The following is a 6,000-nucleotide window of genomic DNA, read 5'->3' on the forward strand; positions in this document are numbered from 1 at the left end:
TGATTGGCAAGCAGGGAGAGGTCTCCATCTTTGCACTGGTTGACTTCAAAACTCCCCTTTCCCACAGAACTAGGGGACATATGGGGTGAAAATGAGATCCTGAAGGTTTTTCTTTTTTATTTCTTTGTTGATGAATTAACCTCTGTTTTCCCCCTTCTCTAGGGCAGAATAAGCTTCTGTTTAAGGCAATAAGCTACAGAGATACTGGCTTCTTGTGTTTATGTTTTCCATTTCCAGGCAAATCCCATTTCGGAGCCTCCTGAACATGAGTCTGGGAACTGAACATCCCGACCGCAGCGAGCCGCGGTGGGCTGAGGATCAGAATAGAAGATTGTTTTTACACAGGGGATTTAACAGCCTGGGTTTGGCTTCTGATGTCCATCCAAAGCACGCGGGCGGAGAAGGAATGCTCTGTTTTCAGTCTGCAATGGAGTCACTGTTTTAATTTTAGCTCCTCCAGAGCAGAGCTGTGAGCAAGCCGTTACTAAAGCGAAGCACCCTATGGAGGCTGGAAAGGGCAGAGGTACTGGAGCCTCCCTGCTGGCCCGCACGTAGAGCCGAGGGGTACTGGGGTGCCCCCCTAAACTGGTGATGCTGAGCACCCAAAATCCATGTGTTTTTCTTAAAAACCCCACTGTGACTCATCTGTGCAGGTCAAAGGAGGTGTTGGGACATTGTGGAGCTGCCAGTGCCGACGCCGGGAGGGCAGAGCTGTGCTCAGGGAGGAGCCATGAGTGCACCAAAGGACCTTCATTTTGCAAGAGCAAAACTCCGTCAGGAGGTGCCAATAAACCCTCAGCAAAACACAGAGAAGCTTCGGTGGGTGCAATTTATGTGTATGGCAGGAAAAGTTGATCCCAGGAGGAAGCAAGTAAGTTTAATTTCTTCTGCGGCTTTCCAGGCTTGATAGTGCTGGAGGTGAGCATCCAGCCAGGTCAAAACAAACAAAGAAAGGTCTCAAAATTTCACCACCTTCTTCCTGAGTGCCCTTTCCTCTCTTCCAGGGCTTGCAAACAAACAGCCGATGCCACTTTTCCTTCAATAGCTGCTGTAAGATCCAGCAAATGCCACTGCTCAGTCACTAACTCGCAACTCGATTTGTTGAGAGCAGTTTGCTTCCCTTCTCTTTGGCGGTGTTGTGAAATTCCTGAAACCTCGTTGCGCCGAAAGAATTTGCAAATGTTTTTAGCAATGAACCCCTGAGCGACAGGTCGTGCAACGTGGGAATGTTGCAATGGCAGCCGGTGTTGCAATGGTGGTGGCCGGGGCCAAGCACAGATCCCTGGCTGGTTGTGGTCTCCATCCAAACTCCACCAAGCGATGCGGTCAGCAGCGCAGGCTGAACACAAAACTGTATTTCTAACACAAACGTTTACGATTGTCAATGTAAGGATTTCTTTCATAACCTTTCCAAGCAGGGAAAAGTCCAACACCCAAATGCTTGGTAGGCGAAGTCCTCCCCCCTTCACAAATGAAGCTGGACTAATATGAATTTTTTCACGTGAACAAATATTTACGAAGATGCTGCCACGGTCTTGTGCCTCATTGGTCATGCCCCTTGGAAATGAGGAATTCACCACGTGGGAAACAGCCACAGAAAGCAGGAGCTGGTGGGGTCTGAACTTGAAAGGCCATTGAATGACTCGAGCGTGGCCAGAGAAGGGCAACGGAGCTGGGGCAGGGTCTGGAGCACAGGTCTGCTGGGGAGCGGCTGGGGGAACTGGGGGGGTTCAGTCTGGAGCAGAGGAGGCTGAGGGGAGACCTCCTGGCCCTCTGCAACTCCCTGCCAGGAGGGGGCAGAGAGGGGGGATGAGTCTCTGGAGCCAAGGCCCCAGCGCCAGGCCCCGAGGGAATGGCCTCAAGCTGCCCAGGGCAGGGTCAGGCTGGCTCTGAGGAAGGATTTCTGTGCAGAAGGGGCTGTTGGGCGTTGGAATGGGCTGCCCAGGGCAGGGGGGAGTCCCCGGGATCCCTGGAGGGGTTGAAGAGTCGGGCTGAGCCAGCGCTGAGGGATCTGGGGGAGTTGGGAACGGTCAGGGGGAGGGTCATGGTTGGGCTGGAGGAGCTGCAAGGGCTTTTCCAGCCAAGGTGATTCTGGGATTTTGTGGTTATGCATGTTAGTGTGATCACAGATATCTCCTTGGTCAGTAAAGGCAAATTCATTTTTCTGTGGGGTGTCATTAGCCTGTAGGATCCCCTGCCCCACAGAGCAGAAGGCCTGGGATGTCACCACATTAATCGAGGTGTAGCTGCTCTTGCTGCTTAGAAAGGTTTATCGTTCATGGTTGGTCCTTGCTGCCTCCATGAAAGATCAAATGGTCCCTATACCACCAGGTGAATGTGGAGGATTAAAAAGAGGCTTTGCTCTCTGTTCTCACTTTAAATATCTTGGAAAATATCATGCTGACTGGGAATGACAGCGGCGTGGAAGCACACAGATCATCGCTCTGATTTCTCCCTTTCCCCAAATACATGTATTTAGGTCTGCGTGCAGCTCACGCACCAGCAGGGAGACTCCAGGCGAGAAAGAGGGCCAAAAAATAGGTATCACAGCAGAAAACTAGTGCCCACTTGATAAATGACAGTGGCTTTTCCTTTAGGATCGTGCAGCAATTTCTCTTTCTGTTACTGACATTTTCCTCTCTGTTTTCCATCTAACCCAAGAGACATCTCCTTCCCTTGAGCCTGCACTCTTGAGTCTTGCTATTATCAGCAAAAATGGGATTCTAGAGTTTGTTTGCCCTTGGCAAGCACTTCTTTTTTCCCCCTCAAGTTAAAATAGCAAAAACTTTTTGGAGAAGAAGAAACTTTCTTCGGTGGTAAATAGCTGCTGAGCTCCTCTCGCAGCTGGAGGCTGAGCGTGTCCATGCGTTGCCGTACGAGCGGTGCTCGCGCTCCGAATTGCAGCAGAGCCCAAGGTGACGTCGGGAAACTGATAAGCTGATGCTTCAGAGGGGTTAAAACCAGAATTAAAACACAAAATAAGATCCTAGATGGTGAGCCTGGGAGAAAATGCTGCCCGACTGCTTGACCATGGGCGTTTTGTATCGACGTCAGGTCTCCGCTGCACAGCAGGGTGCAGGGTGCAGCCTGAGCTCAGTCCTTTGTTCACCTCTTCCATATAAGACCACTTGGTTCTTAGGATGATTAGAGGGGTCTATTTAGTTTCAAGCCTAAATGTAGTAATCCAGTATTATCTTCTTCTGTTGCAAGGTCCTGCCCAGGGGTCGGGGCAATCCCCGGTATCAACACAGGCTGGGGGAGGAGTGGATGGAGAGCAGCCCCGAGGAGAAGGACTTGGGGGTACTGGTGGGTAAAACATGGGACATGACCCAGCAATGTGCCCTCGCAGCCCAGAGAGCCAACTGTAAGCTGGGCCGTGTCCCAAGCAGCGTGGCCAGCAGGTCGAGGGAGGGGATTGTCCCCCTCTGCTCCCCTCTGGTGAGACCCCCCGGAGCCCCGCGTCCAGCTCTGGGGTCCCCAGCACAGGACAGACATGGAGCTGCTGGAGCGGGGCCGGAGGAGGGACACGGGAATGGTCCGAGGGCTGGAGCAGCTCTGCTGGGGGGAAAGGCTGAGAGAGTTGGGGGGTTCAGCTGGGGAGAGAAGGCTCCGGGGAGACCTTAGAGCCCTTTCAATATTTAAAGCAGGTGTGTGAGAAAGACAGAGAGAGACTTTTTACCAAGGCCTGTAGTGACAGCACAAGGGGTTTTAAACTAAACAGGGCAGATTAGGTCAGATCTAAGGCAGAAATTCTCCCCTGTGAGGGGGGTGAGGCCCTGGCACAGGCTGCCCAGAGAAGCTGTGGCTGCCCCCTCCCTGGAAGGGTTCAAGGCCAGGTTGGACGGGGCTTTGGGCAACCTGGGCTGGTGGAAGGTGGCCCTGCCCGGGGCAGGGGGGTTGGACTAGGTGACCTTCAAAAATCCCTTCCAACTTATGATTCACTGATTCTTGCTTGAATAAGTCTTCCTTTTCCTGCAACAGTGCCTTCTTCCTCTGACTCACTTGCGGAGAGCACCCGGATCGTCTCTTGGTGTGCAGGGCTAAGAAAACTCAGCTGCTTTGGGCACCTCTACTGAGAGGCTCCGCGTTCCGCAGAGTATCTCAGCAACCGTTCCCTACACCTCTTCCAGGCTGAATGTACTTAGCTAACACAGCCAGGGCATCGTGCACACCATTAGTTTCCACCACTGTCTTGTGCAATGGTGTTACTTGTTCCTAGTCTGTAATGGAAACCTGTCTTACAATCCTCTCTGTGGTCAATTTTCTCCCTTTTTTAAATTTTTTTTTTTTCTTTGTATTGCTTGAGTCTAGCCAGCAAGCTTCTGCTGCTACTAAAATTATCTCCTCTGCCTGCTGCTTGGCCTGTGTCACGCTTCCTCCTGAAGCTTTGCATCAGCTCCTGGTCTCCTTCCACAGCAAATTCATATGCCTCATCTTCCTCCTAAGTGCCTGCACAGCTCCCCCAGGGGCTGGGTGAGCTCCTGCCATGCATTCCCCAGAACAGGCATCTGGACAGCGTGAGACTGGTCTGAGTGGGAGGCAGAGATTTCTCAGCAGCTGGAGCTTGGATTTAGGTCTTCGTTCTAAATCGGGGCTTTCCTCTTGTGATCAGCTGGACTCAGAGCTGCGGGCGTTCTGAAACAGTGCGGGTTTGTGCTCGGGTTAGAGCAATCCGGGTCCATGACACTATAAAGGAGTTCCCCGTGTTGTTCTTCTCCCATGGACCTCTGTCCCATCGTTTGCACTCCTGGGACTGCATGGTGAATCTTGTTAGAGACCACATCAAGCTGAAAATTAAACCAGAAGGAAAAGAAGGAGAACGAGGGGGAGAGGGAGAGGGGGAGGGAGAGGGAGAGGGAGGGGGAGAGGGAAAAGGAGAGGGAGAAGGAGAGGAAGGAGAAGGAGGAGAAGGAGAAGGAGAAGGAGAAGGAGAAGGAGAAGAAGGAGAAGGAGAAGGAGAAGGAGAAGGAGAAGGAGAAGGAGAAGGAGAAGGAGAAGGAGAAGAAGAAGGAGAAGGAGAAGGAGAAGGAGAAGGAGAAGGAGAAGGAGAAGGAGAAGGAGAAGGAGAAGGAGAAGGAGAAGGAGAAGGAGAAGGAGAAGGAGAAGGAGAAGGAGAAGGAGAAGGAGAAGGAGAAGGAGAAGGGGAGGGAGAGGGAGAAGGAGAAGTTGTTCTGCAGCCAGATGACAGCTGACGAGTCCATGCCATGGCTGCACAAGCGCTGGAGTTGGTGAAGGAGGGAACGGGGAACTTGGCTCAGGACTCTTCTCCTCGCAATGCTTCAGCAGAACGATGCAGGACACAACCGCAGGGACTAGACATGCAAGAGGCCACGGAGCCCCAGGACTGTAGAAACAGAGGTTGAAAACAAGCTGAGGAGGACGCCTAAATCAGAGACTCCAGCAGGGTCCTGCAGGTATCAGCCACCCCCAGGAGCACACCTGAAATCTTCCTGTCATCCCCAGGTAACCTCTCCTCTGGATGGAAAATTTTTCCTGAGCTGTAACCGGAATCTCCTTTGCTGCAAATGAAGCTAGTGCCTGCTCTACTAGACCAGTGGGCATCAAGCACACTTGATTAGAAATCTATTTCTAATATAATTTCTGGTTTTTAAAATCAAAACCTGAAAATTGTTCAGCTTTTCTTTATAGGCAATGTTTTTTAAACCTTTACTCTTCTGATTTTTCTATTCCTTCTGGATTCTCACCAATTTTTCTACATTTCTATTAACGCATCTCCCCATCACTACAGGCTTGGGGGGTGTCTGGAGCTGTCTGGGAGAGAAGGGTCTGGGGGTTCTCAGTGACAAGCAGCTGAGCAGGAGCCAGCAGTGTGCCCGGGGGCCAAGAAAGCCAACGGCCTCCTGGCTTGGGTCAGCACTGGTGTGACCAGCAGGAGCAGGGAGGTGACAGTCCCTGTGCTCTGCACTGGGGAGGCCACACCTGGAGGTTGTGTCCAGGTTTGGGCACCTCAATCCCAGAGAGATCTGGAGGGGCTGGAGC

The sequence above is a fragment of the Athene noctua genome, chromosome 2, assembly GCF_965140245.1.
Source record: "Athene noctua chromosome 2, bAthNoc1.hap1.1, whole genome shotgun sequence".
Taxonomy (NCBI): Eukaryota; Metazoa; Chordata; class Aves; order Strigiformes; family Strigidae; genus Athene; species Athene noctua.